This window comes from Triticum dicoccoides, chromosome 4A (assembly GCF_002162155.2).
Source record: "Triticum dicoccoides isolate Atlit2015 ecotype Zavitan chromosome 4A, WEW_v2.0, whole genome shotgun sequence".
In the NCBI taxonomy this organism is placed as follows: Eukaryota; Viridiplantae; Streptophyta; class Magnoliopsida; order Poales; family Poaceae; genus Triticum; species Triticum dicoccoides.
Window position 1 is genome coordinate 635,147,448 of NC_041386.1, and position 20,692 is coordinate 635,168,139.

The following is a 20,692-nucleotide window of genomic DNA, read 5'->3' on the forward strand; positions in this document are numbered from 1 at the left end:
GAGATCCTCCACAGGCTCCCTGCTAAAGGGCAGGTTATTCCTACTCCTAGATCCAGTGACAGGGTCGTATTCATCTCCCACTTCCTCCGGGGGCTAGGGTTCGCTCTTCACCCCTTCGTCCGCGGACTCATGTTTTATTACGTGCTAGATTTCCACGATCTAGCTCCGGACTCCTTTCTTCACATCTCGGCGTTCGTCGTCATGTGCGAGGCCTTTCTCCGTATTCCCCCACACTTCGGCTTCTGGCTCAAGACCTTTAATGTGAAGCCAAAGGTAATCGAGGGGAAGCAAGCGGAGTGTGGTGGCGCCACGGTGGAAAAGCTTACCAATACTCTTTGGCCAAAAGGCTCTTTCACAGAATCCTCCAGCTTATGGCAGCGGGAGTGGTTTTACATCACTGAACCCCGTGGTACCAAATGGGCAGCTACACTTGTGTTCTGATCTGGCCCTCCGTTACAGCTTGCATCATGGATCAATAAGGGGTTGGACTGGGGATCAATTGACGAAGTGCAGACTCTACAAAGCCGCATCCGGAGTCTCCTTGAGAAGGACACTGGTCTCATCCACATAATCTAGGTAATGCTAGTCCGTCGGGTCCTGCCATGCCAGCGACGCCCCCTCCACATGTGGGAGTTCAATCCGGAACGACCATGAACCCTTCAGCACTTCTTCGGCACGACGCACAGTGGAATGTGGAAATTATTTTTTCAGCCTCGACTATAACCATCCGGATACCTCGGTAAGCACTCGAACTCCCGAACACAGCTTAATTAAATATCCTGTAAGAAGATACTGAGAAAACCATCTTTGACCAAGACTGAATAAAGAAGGCGGAGAGGATCAGGTGCTCGGCCCTCTTCCCGAAGACTCAGCTGATCCTGTGCTAACAAGGATGCTGGCTCCAGCACCATATCATGTGCCGGCGGAGAAGGACAAGGAGGAGAGCAAGAAGGCCAAAAGTGGCCTCCACTCTAAAGGTACACCGGACACTATGTCCGGGGAGATTGGGAGTCCCTCTTCTAAAGACGAAAAAGAAGGAGAAGATGACATCCCCTCTCCCCATGGGAAGAAAAGGAGCGCCTCCGAAGATTTGGAGGTACAGGCTCCCAAGAGAGGAAAGATGTTCCTTTCAGGCGGTGCGGGCTCGGAAGATGACGTTGTCGCGCAGTTCCTCCGTAAGGACAAGCATTTAGCCGAATCGTAAGTGAACAAGGGTGTCCTAAACATATCCTGTTCCTTTCAGGTTACAAGAGTAACATCATATATATGTTTGCAGTCCGGCGCGCAGTCTTCCTCAACAGTCCTCCTCCTCGGGGGATCTTCTTCCAGAGATGATGGAAAGCAAGACATCTCCATAGGCCTCCTCGCCCAATAGGGCGGACGACTTCGAGGTATCGTCCCGGAGGATCTCTCTCGATCAACAAGTGGTGCGGGGGACAATGGAGACAATGCCGGAAGGTGAAACTTCGGCCGCCCAAGATCCATGGTGTGCGGCCCCTACGGGGGCCAACAATAAAAGCCCTGGACTATCCGGTTTATAGCCAGAGACAACTCTAGGGCCGAGTAAACATATCCCTTCAAAGGGAGTCCATACTCCCGCAACCGCTCCCAGGAATCCAGAGGCGCCGAACACATTGATGGACATGTTGCAACATGCGTCCATCTCAGAGGAACATCATACCTTAATGGGTACGGTAGTTGAGAGGATTCTGTCCACAAGAAGCAGATTAAACAAAGCCTTCACGAGCCTGCTATGAGGCTTCAAGGTATGTAATGAAAATATCTTCAATTGCAATATTCATGGGAAATGCACCTGTGTATAGACAATAGCCCCTGAGACTCTGGTTGGCGTCCAAAGGGAGGCGATCAGAGGATCAAAAAAATATATGCCCAGGAAATAACCTGATTAATTTGAACACAAGCTGTTACATTCATGACTACTGCCCAAGCTAATAATTTGCAGATCTGAAGTAGAAACTTAATGTGGCGGATGACGACATCACACTTATTAACAGGCGGCTCGACGAGGCACAAGGCATGTTTTGGGGTGGTCAGTATGTGCATGTATAATAATATGAGCACGAAGCTAAGAAATATATACTGAGACATCCATAACTGCAGATAGTGCTGCCACGATTGAGACCCTTCGGGTTGAACTTGCCCGAGCCAAGGAGCAAGCCCGGATGAGTAATGTGGCTGCCAAGAAGGCGGCTGATGAGTTAAGGGCCGAACAAGCTGCTCGGTGCTAGTGCGAGGATAGAATGTCTACTATGGCGCGCGAGCTAAAGGAAGCCACTGTCCGGTGCGAATTCCTCGAGAGGGATAACAAAGCCAAAACGGCTAATCTCGACAAGGCCTTACAAGAGGCAAGAGAAGCACGATCCAAGTCTAGAGCGGCTCGGAGGAGATCCAGCAAGCTGGGGAGATAGCGGCCGGTAAGCCTTTCTTGTTACAGACTAAATTCGGCGATCCAAAGTATGCCCCGCTTACTCAAATGTGGAGTTCTCCAGACAAATTCTTGGACTTGCCGGCGAGTGTTTCCGATGCGGCGTAGTTTTTCCAAGCGAAAGAGGAGCATGCAACGGAGAAGCTTTTCTGGTCGCAATTCAGCATGCCAAAGCGTCTCCTGTTGCTGAAAGAACAGATAGCCCAGTGGGCCGAGCTCCACAAGATATCTGGATCTGCCATGAAGGACATCGTGGTCCGGTTGTGGCTAACCGAGCCAATTCTGAATAGTTATTTTGGTTTGGTGCAGCGACTTGTGGATGCGGTGCTGCGTATCGACGCTGTTAAGTGGTCAACGTGCATTGAGGTTGCACGGATGGCCTTTGCCCATGTGAAGACGTACTAGGCAAAGATGAAGGCCACCGACATTGCAGCAAAGAGTCCACCCGGGGGCAAGGACCATCACACGCCAAAGCATTACTTTGAGGATGTCCTAGAGGGCGCCCACTTGATAGAGGGTCAGTGCTCGAAGGATATGATATTCGAGTGAATGTAACCAAATTGTGAGAACAATATTATGATATATTAAGGCTATGTTTTTTATACTTTTGCCTGAAAGTTTTGATTCCTCTTGTGCGGCCTTTTTTTGTATAATCTGAAAATTTACCATTCGTCGGCTTCGGCCACCTCGCATATAATACGGGGGTGTTCGGAAAATTACTTGATCACTCTTGACCCAACGTCTTGGTCCGTGAAGGAGGTGTCAATGCGGCGAACTAGTCAATCGGACTATAGGGCTTTAACACTTTCACTTAGCCATAGGAGTTTGATGGTGGGTCTACGATATAGCCCCTAGTACGTATGCGGTTATCCGAATACAGTGCATTACATAGGTGACCAGAAGAACGGTCCTTCGTGTAATACGGAAGGAATCGCGAAAGATTCTGATAAGTGACTGAGTGGTTGACCAGCTCTCGCCGCATCATGAGAGTCAGTTTTCGGCTTTCTCTACAAAGGTGCTCATCCGGATAAACCAGGACACAAAGGCAGTAGTTCTCCCTTTACTACCTTAGCCGACAGGATGGAACGTAAGGTAGCAAGCACAGGAGCCAGGTGATACGTCTCCGTCGTATCTAATTTTCCAAACACTTTTTCCCTTGTTTAGACTCTAATTTCCATGGTGTTATTTATGTGCAGAAACAAAAGTTCTCGGAATGAGCTAAAACTCCACAGATCGTCTAGTTAAAAATAATAAAAAATCCTCGCCAAAGATGAAGACCAGGGGGCCCACACCCTGTCCACGAGGGTGGGGGGCGCGCCCCCCTACCTCGTGGGCCCCCTGAGGCTCCTCCGACGCCAACTCCAACTCTACATATTTGCTTTCGGAGAGAAATAAATCATGGAGAAGAAATCATCGCATTTTACGCTTCGCCGCCAAGCCCTAAAACCTCCCGGGAGGGCTGATCTGGAGTCCGTTCGGGGCTCCGGAGAGGGGGATTCGTCGCCGTCGTCATCATCAACCATCCTCCATCACCAATTTCATGATGCTCACCGCCGTGCGTGAGTAATTCCATCTTAGGCTTGCTGGACGGTGATGGGTTGGATGAGATTTATCATGTAATTGAGTTAGTTTTGTTAGGGTTTGATTCCTAGTATCCACTATGTTCTGAGATTGATGTTGCTATGACTTTGCTATGCTTAATGCTTGTCACTAGGGCCCAAGTGCCATGATTTCAGATCTGAACCTATTATGTTTTCATGAATATATGTGAGTTCTTGATCCTATCTTGCAAATGTATAGTCACCTACTATGTGTTATGATCCGGCAACCCCGAAGTGACAATAATCGGGACCACTCCCGGTGATGACCATAGTTTGAGGAGTTCATGTATTCACTATGTGCTAATGCTTTGTTCCAGTTCTCTATTAAAAGGAGGCCTTAATATACCTTAGTTTCCATTAGGACCCCGCTGCCACGGGAGGGTAGGACAAAAGATGTCATGCAAGTTCTTTTCCATAAGCATGTATGACTATATTTGGAATACATGCCTACATTACATTGATGAATTGGAGCTAGTTCTGTGTCACCCTAGGTTATGACTGTTACATGATGAACCGCATCGGGCATAATTATCCATCACCGATCCAATGCCTACGAGCTTTCCATATACTGGTTCTCGCTTATTTACTTTCCCGTTGCTACTGTTACAATCACTACAAAACACCAAAAATATTTACTTTTGCTTCCGTTACTTTTGTTACCGTTACCACTACTATCATATTACTTTGCTACTAAATACTTTGCTGCAGATATTAAGTTATCCAGTTGTGGTTGAATTGACAACTCAACTACTATGAGAATATTCTACCCTCGAAATCATCGCACTTGTGTCAAATCAATAAATTTGGGTTGAATACACTACCCTCGAAAGTTGTTGCGATCCCCTACACTTGTGGGTTATCAAGACTAATTTCTGGCACCGTTGTCGGGGAGCATAGCTCTAATCTTTGAGTCACTTGGGATTTATATCTGCTGGACACTATGAAGAACATGAAAGACGAGAAAACAAAATTTATCCCTCGGCTACGAGGGGAGGTAAGGAACTGCCATCTAGTTCTGCACTTGATTCACCTTCTGTTTGAGTAAGCTTGCGACACCTAAACCTGCTGCTTCTATTCGTTCTGATATGTCGCATGTTATTGATGATGCCACTTCTGCTATGCATGATACTTATGATGAAACTATTTCTATGCTTGATACTACTGTGCCCCTTAGTGAATTTCTTGATGAACAAATTGCTAGGGCTAGAGAGAAAGAAATTATTGATGCTGATTATAATGATGAAAGTGATGATGAAGATAGGCATGTTATTCCTAAGGGTTATATTTTTGATAAAGAAGCTTCTGCTGCTATTTTGGCTTGCAAAGATAACGATGAGCTTAGAAGGTTATTAGCTAAATGGAATAAGCAATCTCTGAATGATAGAATGAGGCCCGACCCTGCTTTTGTTATTTCACCTATTTGTGTTGCCGATAAGGATTATGAATTCTCTGTTGATCCTGATATAATTACTTTGGTTGAATCTGATCCTTTTCATGGCTATGAATCAGAAACTATTGTGGCACATCTTACTAAATTAAATGATATAGCCACCCTGTTCACTAATGATGAGAGATCTCGCTACTTTTATATCCTTAAAATATTTCCGTTCTCATTGAAGGGTGATGCTAAGATATGGTTTAATTCTTTTGATCCTAGTTGTGTGTGTAGTCCCCAGGATATGATTTATTACTTCTCTGCTAAATATTTCCCTGCTCATAAGAAAGAAGCTGCTTTAAAGGAAATATACAACTTTGTGCAAATTGAAGAAGAGAGTCTCCCACAAGCTTGGGGGAGGCTTCTCAAGTTACTTAATGCTTTGCCTGATCATCCTCTTAAGAAAAAGAAATACTTGAAATCTTTTATAATGGACTAACCGATGCTTCCAGAGATTACCTAGATAGTTGTGATGGTTCTCTTTTCAGGGAAAGAACATCGGATGAAGCTGAAATTCTATTAAATAATATGTTGACAAATGAAAATAATTGGGCACCTCCTGAGCCAGCCCCTGAGCCAACTACTGAGCCTATTCCTATACCAACTCCGAAGAAGCGAGGTGTTCTATTTCTCAGACATGAATATATGCAAGAGGCAAAGAAATCTATGAAAGAAAAAGGTATTAAAGCTGCAGATGTTAAGAATTTACCTCCTATTGAAGAAATACATGGTCTTAATCTACCGCCTGTTGAAGAATCATACGATCTTAATCCATTACCTATTGAAGAACCTCCTGGTCTTGATAACCCAACCCAGGTAATAAAGGTAAATTCTCTTTATAAGTCTGTTAGACAATGCTTTGATGATTTTGATAATTTTATTGTCAAACAAGAAAATTTCAATGCTTATTTTGGTAGACAATTAAAACAAAATGCTTACATGATTAAACACTTGTGTGACTATATGGCTAATATTAGAGGTGAACTTAAACTTGTTAGCAAACATGCTTCTATAGTTACCACTCAAGTAGAACAAGTTCTTAAAGCTCAAAATGATTTGCTTAATGAAATGAATAGTAAGAAAAATGATTATGCTGTTAGAGTAGCTACTAGAACTGGTAGAATGACTCAGGAACCTTTGTATGCTGAAGGCCACCCTAAGAGAATTGAGCAAGATTCTTAGAGAAATAATATTGATGTACCTAGTTCTTCTAAAAGGAAGAAAAAGAAAAATGATAGGACTTTGCAAACTTCTAGTGAATCTATTGCTGAACCACCTAAGAATCCAAATGATATATCTACGTCTGATGCTGAAACACAATCTGGTAATGAACATGAACCTAGTGAAAATGTTAATGATGATGTTCATGATGATGCTCAACCTAGTAATGATAATGATGTAGAAGTTGAACATGCTGTTGATCTTCGTAATCCACAATCAAAGAATCAATGTTATGATAAGAGAGACTTTGTTGCTAGAAAACATGGTAAAGAAAGAGAACCATGGGTTCAGAAACCCATGCCTTTTCCTCCCAAACCATCCAAGAAAAAGGATGATGAGGATTTTGAGCGCTTTGCTGAAATGATTAGACCTATCTTTTTGCGTATGCGATTGACTGATATGCTCAAAATGAATCCTTATGCTAAATATATGAAAGATATTGTTACTAATAAAAGAAAGATACTGGAAGCTGAAATTTCCACCATGCTTGCTAATTATACTTTTAAGAGTGGAATACCAAAGAAACTTGGAGATCCAGGAGTACCTACTATACCATGGTCCATTAAAAGAAATTATGTTAAAACTTCTTTATGTGATCTTGGAGCCGGTGTTAGTGTTATGCCTCTCTCTTTATATCGTAGACTTGACTTGAATAAGTTGACACCTACTGAAATATCTTTGCAAATGGCTGATAAATCAACTGCTATACCTGTCGGTATTTGTGAGGAAGTGCCTGTTGTGGTTGCAAACGTTACTATTTTAACGGACTTTGTTATTCTTGATATTCCCGAGGACAATAATATGTCTATTATTCTTGGAAGACCTTTTTTGAATACTGCAGGTGCTGTTATTGATTGCGACAAAGGCAATGTCACTTTTCATGTTAATGGTAATGAGCATACGGTACACTTTGCGAGGAAACAACCTCAAGTTCATAGTATCAACTCTATTGGAAAAATTCGATCTATTATATTTGGAGGTTTTGAATTTCCTCTTCCTACTGTCAAGAAGAAATATGATATACTTATTATTGGGGATGTGCATATCCCCGTTGAGGTAACATAGTGTTATTCGAAATTTCTCCGGTTTCATGTTATTCAGAATGAGTTTATTAACAAGACCTGATCAACCTTGTTAGTGGATTCCTTTTGATGAGCATGAGACGGATGAAACTAGAAGGCACAACCTTCTGTACCATCTCTATATTTTCTGTTATTTAGTTGAAATAAAGTATAAATAGTATTTTTCTATCTGTTTTCTGATTTATCTATGCAATATAAAAATACCCCGAAAATAAAAGTCCTTCAAATGCCATGCCAATTTAATATGATTTTTTCTGGAATATTTGAGGATTTATGGTGCCAAAAACACTGCGGGGGGAGCTGCCACCTGGCCACGAGGGTGGAGGGGGCGGAGGGCGCGCCCTACCCCCCAAGGCACGCCTCCCTGCCTCCTGGGCCCACGGTGGCCCTCCTCCACTTATTCCTGCACCCATCTTCTTCTTCTTCCTCCCACAAACACGAATGTCCAAGTCAAGCACGAGTTCTAGCTCACCTTTCTGTGATTTTTGGTCTCCTTGCTCAAAGCACCTCTCACAAACTGCTTGGGGAGATTGTTCTTTGGTATGTGACTCCTCCATTGGTCCAATTAGTTTTTGCTCTAGTGCTCTATTCATTGCAAATTTGTTTTTCATAGGTGACCATGTTCTTGAGCTTGCATGTAAAATTTATATGGTTCCAAGTAGTTCTAATGCTTGATATATCCTCTAGGCACTTGTAGGAGTAGTTGCTATCAATTTTGTTGAGCTTGGTTTACTTTTGTTTGAAGTTACTAAAAATTTCAGAAATTTTTCAGAGCAAGCAATATGCTTAGGAAAATGTTTCAAGGTGGTCCTTCAAGGAAGCAAGGACCCAGGCTTGCAATGCGGGATGCTGATGGGGAGCCCCCAAGGGACGCTCCAGTGCGGCCCTATGAGTAGCCTTCAGAAAATTTTATGGATCGAGAGGGAATCAAAGAGGAATTTAACGCATATTTGCGTAGTGCCGATCTTGTGGACTTTGAGGCAGACAAATGTCCACAGTACCTTGATCTCACAAGTTCATTTGTGAGGAGGTTTGAATTTTCATCTTCACGTAATTCTCCAACAGTCATGTTTGATCTTTATGACAAATCTTATACCATGGACTTAGAGGATTTTACTTTTGCTTGCAAACTTCCACAATGGGGTAGTGCTAGTGATCCGCGTAAATCTGAATTTAGAAACTTTCTTGCTAGTATAACTGTAGGGGAGTCTAGAGATATAGCACAAGCTACCATAGGGAGCATTCACTTTCCTGCTATACATTATTTTGCTATCTTTATAGGTAGGTGCATAACTGGTAAGGATGAAGCATGGCATATGTGTGTGCCTGACCTCAGTATTCTTAGGAGTGCTGTGTTAGGAGACCAATCTTATCATTTGGGAGCCATTGTAGCACGTAGGTTGCATCATAATAGACATAATGTACATTTCTTTGGAGGAATTTATGCAACCCGCTTAGCTAATTTTCTTGAGGTAGACGTTCGTGAGGATGATATGGAGTTGCCTCCTACTTATTTAGATTTTAATTCTATGGCCTCTCACCAGTTTGTCGAGAGCAATGAATCACCTCTCCTGTATCGACTAATCTTTGATAAGCGGCGTGTTGTCCGTATTACTCTCCCTGCTCCTGCCTTCTTTGATCAACAGGCAAAAGGAAGATATACTATTACCAGAGTGGAGGCAGATGAGTACGAGAGGAGAGCGGAGGCAGCTCGCCGCCACGCTGCAGCTCAGGAGGCGATAAACGCTGCATCACAGTACGACCCCAGCTACACCTATGGATATCCACCAGGCCATCCCTGGCAATGAACCAACTTAGGCCAAAAGCCTAAGCTTGGGGAAGTACGTACTTCCCACTGACATTACATTTATGTTTACACACACTCATTGCTAGATGTCGGTGCTCATACTCTTTCACTGTAATATCCATGATAGTTTATTTTCTTTTTCCTTCTTTCTTCTTGTGTGTTTGTTACACCTTAAGAAAAACAAAAAAAATAGTAGTAGTTTACTTTTCTCGCTGTAGTAGTAATAATTAAAAGAAAACCCAAAAATATTTCCCATTCTTCTTTTGCTTGTTGGGAGCTTTCCCGTGTTAATAGGTTTTATTTCTATTCTTTTCTTTGTGGGTCTATAGGAGAAGACCATAATTAAATTGTCGAAGTGGCTCTTATATGCATTATTGTTGATTTAACCAAGAGCCCATATTGCCTTGTCTTCTCCTGTTTATTGAATGCTCGCAGATTCTAGCTTAGTTCAATGCATGTGCACTCTTATTATTATTCACTTCGTTCGGTCGTGCAAGTGAAAGGCAATTATGATGATATATATGATGGACTGACTGAGATGAGAAAAGCTGGTAACTCGACCTCTCTTGTTTTTTGTAAATATGATGAGTTCATTGTTCTTGATTCAACTTATTATGAATAAACATGTTTGCAATGACAATTAGAGATCATAGTTGCTTGTGCCATGCTTGATTAGCTATGAGTTATAATGGTTTACCTTGCGTGCCAACATGCTATTAAAATGGTTATGATGTGGTATGGTGGGGTGGTATCCTCCTTTGAATGATTTAAGTGACTTGACTTGGCACATGTTCACGCATGTCGTTGAAACAAAATCAACATAGCCTTCACGATATTTATGTTCATGGTGGCTTATATCCTACTCATGCTTGCATCCAATGTTTATTAATTTTAATGCATGTTCATGACTGTTGTCGCTCTCTAGTTGGTCGCTTTCCAGTCTTTTGCTAGCCATCACTTGTACTAAGCGGGAATACTACTTGTGCATCCAATCCCTTAAACCCCAAAGTTATTCCATATGATTCCACCATACCTTCCTATATGCGGTATCTACCTGCCGTTCCAAGTAAATTTGTATGTGCCAAACTCTAAACCTTCAAATAAACATTCTGTTTTGTATGCTCGAATAGCTCATGTATCAACTAGGACTGCCCTTATCTTCCATGTTAGGCGGGTTATTCTCACGAGGAGTGGACTCCGCTCCTCATTCACGAGAAAATGGCTGGTCTTCGGGATGCCCAGTCCCTTGCTTTATGCAAACTAAATCAAAATTAATTGCAACCAAAACTCCCCCTGGGACTGTTCCTAGTTGGAGACACTCGTTGTTTCAAGCAAGTCATGGATTGATACTTGTTGGTGGAGGGGGAGTATAAACTTTACAATTCTTTTTGGGAACCGCCTATAATGTGTGTAACATGGAAGATATCGCCATCTCTTAGTTGTTATGTTGACAATGAAAGTATGTCGCTCAAAATATTATTTATCTCTATTTCAAAACCGAGCTCTGGCACCTCTACAAATCCATGCTTCCCTCTGCAAAGGGTCTATCTATTTACTTTTATGTTGAGTCATCACCCTCTTATTAAAAAGCACTAGCTGGAGAGCACAGCTGTTATTTGCATTCATTACTGTTAATTTATATTGGGTATGACTATGATTGGATCTCTTTTACCATGAATTACAATGTCTAGTCAGTCCTTGATCTTTAAAGGTGCTCTACATTTATGTTTTGCGGTCTTAGAAAGGGCTAGCAAGATACCATCTTGTTATATCATATTATGATTGTTTTGAGAAAGTGTTGTCATCCGAGATTTATTATTATGGCTTGCTAGTTGATTATGCTGTTGATATGAGTAAATATGAGACCTGAGAATTATTGCAAATGTGGTTAGTCATAATCTTTGCTGAAAACTTGAATGCTGGCTTTACATATTTACAACAACAAGAGCAAACAGAGTTTGTAAAAGTTTTTCTTTATCACTTTCAGTTTGTCAACTGAATTGCTTGAGGAAAAGATAAGGTTTAAGGTTGGGGGAGTTGATACGTCTCCGTCGTATCTACTTCTCCAAACACTTTTGCCCTTGTTTTGGACTCTAATTTGCATGATTTGAATGGAACTAACCCCGGACTGACGCTGTTTTCAGCAGACTTTCCATGGTGTTATTTATGTGAACAAAAGTTCTCAGAATGACCTGAAACTCCACGGCTCGTCTAGTTAAAAATAATAAAAAATCCTTGCCAAAGATGAAGACCAGGGGCCCACACCCTGTCCACAAGGGTGTGAGGCGCCCCCCCCCCTAGGGTGCGCCCCCTACCTCGTGGGCCCCCTGAGGCTCCTCTGACGCCAACTCCAACTCTATATATTTGCTTTCAAAGAGAAAAAAATCAAGGAGAAGAAATCATCGCGTTTTACGATACGGAGCCACCGCCAAGCCCTAAAACCTCTCGGGAGGGCTGATCTGGAGTCCGTTCGGGGCTCTGGAGAGGGGGATTCGTCGCCGTCGTCATCATCAACCATCCTCCATCACCAATTTCATGATGCTCACCGCCGTGCGTGAGTAATTCCATCGTAGGCTTGCTGGACGGTGATGGGTTGGATGATATTTATCATGTAATCGAGTTAGTTTTCTTAGGGTTTGATCCCTAGTATCCACTATGTTCTGAGATTGATGTTGCTATGACTTTGCTATGCTTAATGCTTGTCACTAGGGCCCGAGTGCCATGATTTAAGATCTGAATCTATTATGTTTTCATGAATATATGTGAGTTCTTGATCCTATCTTGCAAGTCTATAGTCACCTACTATGTGTTATGATCCGGCAACCCCGAAGTGACAATAATCGGGACCACTCCCGGTGATGACCATAGTTTGAGGAGTTCATGTATTCAGTATGTGCTAATGCTTTGTTCCAGTTATCTATTAAAGGGAGGCCTTAATATCCCTTAGTGTCCGTTAGGACGCCGCTGCCACAGGAGGGTAGGACAAAAGATGTCATGCAAGTTCTTTTCCATAAGCACGTATGACTATATTCGGAATACATGCCTACATTACATTGATGAATTGGAGCTAGTCTGTGTCACCCTAGGTTATGACTGTTACATGATGAACCGCATCGGGCATAATTATCCATCACCGATCCAATGCCTACGAACTTTCCATATACTGGTTCTCGCTTATTTACTTTCCCGTTGCTACTCTTACAATCACTACAAAACACCAAAAATATTTACTTTTGCTTCTGTTACTTTTGTTACCGTTACCACTACTATCATATTACTTTGATACTAAATACTTTGCTGCAGATATTAAGTTATCCAGGTGTGGTTGAATTGACAACTCAACTGCTAATACTTGAGAATATTCTTTGGCTCCCCTTGTGTCGAATCAATAAATTTGGGTTGAATACTCTACCCTTGAAAGCTTTTGCGATCCCCTACACTTGTGGGTTATCACCGGGCAACCCAATTATTGACCAAAGACATGGTTGGAAGCTGATGCATATAAGGCCAAACTCGTGATGCCAAAGTGTGCTATAAAGCTGTTCGGACTTGTCGGCAATTCATATGTTGCCATGTCGAGCCCCTGGAAATTTGTGCCGAGGTGCGTGCATGAAACAACAGAAGAAGCAAAATTCAGCTCTTTAGAAGAAGCAAATACTGAATACGGGCTATGTTCACTGGAATCTGATGGACACGTCAAACGGGACCTGTCAGATTATCACGCCACTACCTGGGCTATTTAACATGCCGGGGGTCAAGGGATGATGAAAACGGCACTTTACAGGTTCAAAATAAAGAGTGCGGTCTACAAAAAATCATTTGGACCTCCTGTCGCACGTCTGCGCTGCCTTGCCTCGGCGAAAGGACTCCTTGATAAGAATGGCCTTTGGTTATCTTATACGAAGCCGAACTCAGAAAGAGTCTGTAAGATGACCAGGCTATGAATCACATGTGGTAAAAGATAAAAAATAGTTAGAAAAAAGAAAAGAAAGGTTATGCGAGTACTGACCGCATTGTAGGCCGGTACATACTGTGCCTCCGCCGGCGACCAGGGTATGTTGAGTGCATAATTATGTATGCACGGTACAAACTTCGCCGATATATGAGGCGAACGATGGAGGCCGAGCTGCTAATCCAGCTCTGAGGTTGATCAGTCCTGTTTAATAGAGACCGGCGGCTTGATGCCGATGAGAGACACGGCTTGATGAGGCCGCTTTGTACTTCGGCTGCAGTAGCCGTAGTATGCTCCTCTGGACGGATGGAGCATTCCGCCTTTTCATTTATAGTGATGATGCCGCGTGGACCGGACATCTTTAAGCTTTAGATGGGCTTAATGTGGGACCGCATTGAAACGAGCAATAATGGTACGCCAGAGTAGTGCCTGGTAGCTACTACGGAATGGGATGATATCGAAGGTCAAGCCTTCGCTTCGAAAGTTGTTAGGCAAACCGAAAACGACTTCCAATGTAATTGAGCCCGTGCAATAAGCTTCTATGTCGGGTACTGCATCCTTGAAGGTGTTTGTGGGCTTGATTCTTGAAGGATCAATGCCCATTTTGCGGACAGTGTCTTGGTAAAGTAGGTTAAGGCTACTGTCGCCGTCCATAAGGACTTTCGTGAGATGCAATCCATTGATAATTGGGTCGATGATCAGAGCTGCCGAGCCTTCGTGACGGATATGGTTAAATTTTGGGGTGACCGACTCTATGGCATATGCGCCCCGTAGTGCACGCCTATGCTACCCTGTAGGGGTGTGCATCACGTATTCCATGTTTATGGTTTTCACTTCGGGGGAAAATTGCTTCTGACCCCCGGTGTTTGGCTGGCGAGTCTCTTCGTCATCGTTGTCACTGGGCGGCCCCTTCCCCTTGTGTTCGGCATTAAGCTTGCCGGCTTGTTTGAAGACCCAACAACTTCTGTTGGTGTGGGTAGCTGGTTTATCAGGGGTGCCATGAATCTGGCAGGGCCGATCCAGTATCTTGTCTAAATTGGATGGTCCGTCTTTGTTTGCCTTGAATAGCTTTTTCCGTTGACCGGGTTTGGAGCCGCTGAATCCGGCGCTGACCATCGTGTCTTGCGTTCCTTCATTATTGTTTTAACGCTTGTGTTTATTGTGTCATGGCTTGCCATTGTCGTCTCGAACTTCGGAAGTGCCCGGATCACTGGTGATGTTGCTTCTACGACGGAGCCAGCTGTCTTCTCCTAGGACTGGGCATTCGGTTAGACCGAGCAGTTCGGTTCGGTGCCTTGGTTTATTTCCAAATTCGGTTTTCTTATTTAACTGAAAAATCGGTCATCAAAGAAATCAGTGACCGAGGCTTCGGTCCTCTGAGAATTCGGTTCGGTTCTCGGTTACAACCGAATAGAACCGATATTAGCTAGCGAGGAGGAAATCGGGAACCAAATATTGGCCAAAATATGAACAACCAAAAATGAATCAATCAGAACATGTGTAACATACATTGCATGAGAGGAATGCTATGAGGAAACGCCTATCATCAGAAGCAGACAGCCGGCTATGAAGGAGTGATGCTATGAGCCCAAGACCACGTGGCACTAGTAGAAAAAGTGTCAAATGTGAAGCACATTAGTGCCGGTTTGAATTTGAGCCGGCACTAATGTGTCCATTAGTGTCGGTTCCAACGGCTAGCCGGGCCGCTCTCATTATTACCGGTTTGTGGCGAACCTTTAGCATCGGTTCGTGCCACGAACTGATAATAATGAGAGTGGTGGCAGGATGTTGTTAGTCTGGGGCCCCTCCAGCACCTTTAGTACCGGTTCGTGTCACGAACCGGTACTAAAGGTCGTCCTACATAAACCCTTCGTCCACCCGAGCTCACTCTGTTCTTCCCCTTCCCCTCCCTCTCTGTTCTTCCCCTCTTCCTCTCGAGCTCATCACACATTTTGCCCAAAATTTGTCAAGATTTGAAGGTCCCCATCGATTCATATGATTACAAAGGTTAGCAACTTTGTCCTTTCATGTCTCATTGCTAGATTAGGTCTTGCAATGCTTTATATAGTGTTTAATTTGTGAGTTTAGTAATTTGGGAGGAATTATATGTGCTAGTATTTGATTTATATGCAATTCGAGGTCAAAAATAACACTTAGTTTGCATATGTAGGTGTGGTTTACTTAGTGCCTTCTAAATCTCCGCCGTAACCACCGTCGATCGCCCGCACCGTCCCGTCACCGACACCACCTTGTGGTGAGCCTCTTGTTCATGAAATTTTATATAAAAATTGATGTTTGTGTGTTTTCGATATATAGTTACTCGTATAATTATCTACCTGTACGTTGTTTGTTATACGTAGTGCCATGGTTTTGATATCCGTCCCCGTCGACCCTCGTCCTTGTTAGGATTCGGATGTGGTATGTATATTCTCTTTTAAAACTAGTTGCATTTCGTGTTTATGACAAATTATGCCCATCAAGTTGACATAGATATTTTTTCTAGGAGGTATGTGAACCGGAAATTCCAACCGACCCTATTATCGAGAGGTTAAATTTAGTTGAAAGAGAAAACGAGTACTTGAAAGAAAAATTGAAAAGAATTGAGGGGAGAAGATGGAATTGGAGTTGCATGTTGCCGATGTCGTCGATGATCACAAGATCAAGATGGAGAAAATGCGCTTGAAGATTAGAAAGATTAGAAAATATGCCATCAATAGTGAGGCTTGGTATCATTATGATGTTGGATCAATTGTTGCCTTAGTTGCGATCTTGATCGCATTTGTTGTTGCATTTAAATGCTTTAGCTAGAGAGTTATTTGTTTGTTTCATTTAAGTGTTTTATGAACTTTATATATGAACTTCTATTAATTTGGTGTTTTTGGTGCTGTGTATTGAAGATGAGTCGACAATGGATGTACGATGACCGATGCTCTCCCGAGTTCATTAATGGCGTGCAAACTTTTCTGCTTGCAGTTGAGGCAAACAAGCGGGCGAATGGTTTTATGCCTTGTCCATGTGTTGTCTGTAAGAATGGTCAAAATTACTCTAATTCAAGAACCATTCACGTCCACCTGTTTAAGTCCGGTTTCGTGCCCCACTATAATGTTTGGACCAAGCATGGAGAAAGAGGGGTTATGATGGAAGACAATGAACAAGAAGAGGACGACGACAACTATCCTGGCCATGGGTTCCCTGAATACGATGATACAACAATGGGGGAAGAAGCTGAGCCGGCAATGGGGGAAGAAGCTGAAGAAGAGGCATCAAATGAGCCCGTTGATGATCTAGGTTTGTCCATTACCGATGCAAAGAGAAACTACGCAAGTGATTTGGAGAAGAAGAAGTTGCAGCGCATGTTAGAGGATCATAAAAAATTGTTGTACCCGAATTGCGTAGGTGACAAGAAAAAGCTGGGCACCACACTGGAATTGCTGCAATGGAAGGCAGAGAATGGTGTATCTAACAAGGGATTTGGAAAGTTGCTGGTAATGATAAAGGATATGCTTCCAAAGGACAACGAATTGCCCGAGAGTACGTATGAAGCAAAGAAGGCTGTCTGCCCTCTAGGGTTAGAGGCGCAGAAGATACATGCATGCCCTAATGATTGCATCCTCTACGCGGTGAGTACGAGGATTTGAACGCTTGCTCGGTATGCGGTGCATTGCGCTATAAGATCAGCTGCGATGACCCTGGTGATGTCGAGGGCGAGCGCCCCAGGAAGAAGATTCTTGCCAAGGTGATGTGGTATGCTCCTATAATACCATGGTTGAAACGTTTGTTCCAAAACAAAGAGCATGCCAAGGCGATGCGATGGCACAGAGAAGACCGTAAGAAAGATGGAAAGTTGAGAGTACCCGCTGATGGGTCGTAGTGGAGAAAAATCGAAAGAAAGTACGGGAAGGAGTTTGCAGATGACGCAAGGAGTGTATGGTGTGGTCTAAGCGTAGATGGCATTAATCCTTTTCGGGAGCAGAGCAGCAACCATAACACCTGGACTGTGACTCTATGTTTGTATAACCTTCCTCCTTGGTTGTGCATGAAGCGGAAGTTCATTATGATGCTAGTGCGCATCCAAGGCCCTAAGCAACCCGGCAACGACATTGATGTGTACCTAAGGCCATTAGTTGAAGAACTCTTACAACTGTGGAATGGAACAGGTGTACGTGTGTGGGATGAGCACATGGGGGAAGAATTTGACTTAAAGGCGTTGCTGTTCGTGACCATCAATGATTGGCCTGCTCTCAGTAACCTTTCAGGACAGACAAACAAGGGATACCGCGCATGCACGTGCTGTTTGGACAATACCGACAGTATATATTTGGCTAATTGTAAGAAGAATGTGTACCTGGGACATCGTCGATTTCTTCCAAGCAGGCATCCCGTAAGAAATAAAGGCAAGCATTTCAAAGGTGAGGCGGATCACCGGACGAAGCCTCGCCACCGTACTGGTGCTGATGTACATGATATGGTGAAGGATTTGAAGGTGGTCTTTGGAAAGTGTCCAGGTGGACAACCTGTTCCGAATGATGCTGGCGGACGTGCACCCATGTGGAAGAAGAAATCTGTATTTTGGGACCTGCCCTATTGGAAAGACCTAGAGGTCCGCTCCGCAATCGACGTGATGCACGTGACGAAGAATCTTTGTGTGACCCTGCTTGGCTTGTTGGGCGTGTATGGGAAGACAAAAGATACACCTGAGGCACGGGAGGACAGCAACGTATGCACGGAAAAGACGGCATACATCAGGGTCATGCAAGCTACGCTCTTACCAAAGAAGAGAAGGAAATCTTCTTTGAATGCCTGTTTAGTATTAAGGTACCGTCTGGCTTCTCGTCGAATATAAAGGGAATAATAAACATGGCAGAGAAAAAGTTCTAGAACCTAAAGTCTCATGACTGCCACATGATTATGACGCAACTGCTTCCGGTTGCATTGAGGGGGTTCTACCGGAAAACATTCGATTAGCCATTGTGAAGCTATGTGCATTTCTCAATGCAATCTCTTAGAAGGTAATCGATCCAGAAATCATACCAAGGTTAGAGAATGATTTGGTGCAATGTCTTGTCAGTTTCGAGTTGGTGTTCCCACCATCTTTCTTCAACATCATGACGCACGTCCTAGTTCACCTATGCAAAGAGATTAACGTTTTGGGTCCTGTATTTCTACACAATATGTTCCCCTTTGAGAGGTTCATGGGAGTCTTAAAGAAATATGTTCATAACCATGCTAGGCCATCAGGAAGCATCTCCAAGGGCCATGAAAATGAGGAGGTCATTGAGTTTTGTATTGACTTTATTCCTGACCTTAAGCCGATTGGTGTTCCCGAATCACGGCATAAGGGCAGACTGGATGGAAAAGGCACGCTAGGAGGGGAACAAATAATATGTATGGACGGACATTCTCTCACTGAAGCACACTACACAGTTCTACAGAATTCCGCCTTGGTGGCTCCGTATATGGATGAACACAAGAATTTTCTACGCTCCAAACACCCGGAGCGGTCTGATGACTGGATTACACATGAACAAACCAGGAGTTTCGCCAGCTGGTTCCAGACACGTACCATGCATGACGCCTCTATCGAAGATGACATGTACTTGTTGTCCCAGTTACCATCTTCGAATATAATGACTTTCAAAGGGTACGAGATAAATGGTAATACATTTTACACGATCACCCAAGATAAGAAGAGCACCAACCAAAACAGTGGTGTCCACTTTGATGCAAAAACCAAGACGGGAAAGGAAACATATTATGGTTATATACAGGACATATGGGAACTTGACTATCGACGTGGTTTGAAGGTCCCTTTGTTTCGGTGCAAATGGGTCAATATGACACGAGGCAGGGTAACGGAAGACCCGCAGTACGGAATGACAACAGTGGATCTCAACAATCTTGCGTATGCAGACGAACCATTCGTCCTAGCCAATGATGTGGCACAGGTTTTTTATGTGAAGGACATGTCTACCAAGCCAAGAAAAAGAAAAGATAAGGAAGCGAATGCATCGTACGATGAGCCAAAGCGGCACATAGTTCTTTCTGGGAAGAGAAACATCGTGGGAGTGGATGACAAGACACACATGTTAGAAGATTATGAAAAGTTTGATGAAATTGGTCCATTCACAATGAATATTGACCCGAGCATCTCGTTAAATGATGAAGATATTCCATGGTTACGGCGCAAAGGGACACACGCGAAGAAAAAGTTTCACACCCAAAGATCTGGGATGTGATCGGCTTCACTATCATCACTTTCTTCTGTGTTTCACACCTAGGAGGGAATCTCTGTAATAGTTAGGGTAGTTATGTGTTTTGGCATTTGAAACGCGAAGAAATTTTATGTGCAAACAAATTCTTTCATGCCTTTACTGATTTTTAAAGTTAAGTTATTCACAAACTAGTGATCCACACTAATTTCAAATAATGTACCTAAAGCAAAAATATTCACAAAGAAACTCTAAATACACAAAAAAAACAACTCAAAAATAAATTAAAAAAAATAAATAAAGCAAAAAAAGCCCGCCTACTGGGCCAGAGCGGCCTGTATATGACTAGAAACCCAACATGTTGTTAGGCCAGGATGCAGGCCCACAAAGACCCAGTAGGCCCACAGGGCAGCACAGAACATGTAGGCCCAGTAGGCCTGCTTTGGAGAGGAGCTCGAGAGAGCTACCGCATGGGGGGTTATAAACCAGTGCGAACGCCCCTCGGCTAGCGAGGTGGGACTAAACTTGCCGCACTGCACCTGCGCCAGCGCACCCCCTTTAATACCGGGTCGTGGCACCAACCGGTACTAAAGGGGGGCCTTTAGTACCGGTTGGAGCCACCACCCGGTACTAAAGGGGGTGCGCTTTCCGCCGCTTGGCCTGGCCAAAACAGGCCTTTAGTACTGGTTGGTGGCTCCAACCGGTACTAAAGGTCCATCCTATATAACTAAACACTTCAAAAAATTCAGTTTCTGCTTCTTCTCCTCTGCCCCGTCGCGCGCCGCCCCCGTCTCCATATCCCTCGTCGCCGCCCCCGTCGCCGCCCCGTCCCCGTCCCCGTTGTCGCCGCCCCGTCGCCCCCATCCCCGTCGTCACCGCTGCCCCATCCCGGCCCGTCCCGCATCGTCCCCATCCCCGTCGTCGCCGCCCCGTCCCCAT

The 20,692-nt window shown here is 43.8% G+C and overlaps 1 pseudogene; it reads left to right on the forward strand.

Annotated features, from left to right (window-relative positions):
• The first annotated feature begins 892 nt into the window (after nt 1-892).
• Nucleotides 893-20,692, forward strand: part of LOC119283916 — a 166,534-nt pseudogene continuing 146,734 nt past the window's right edge.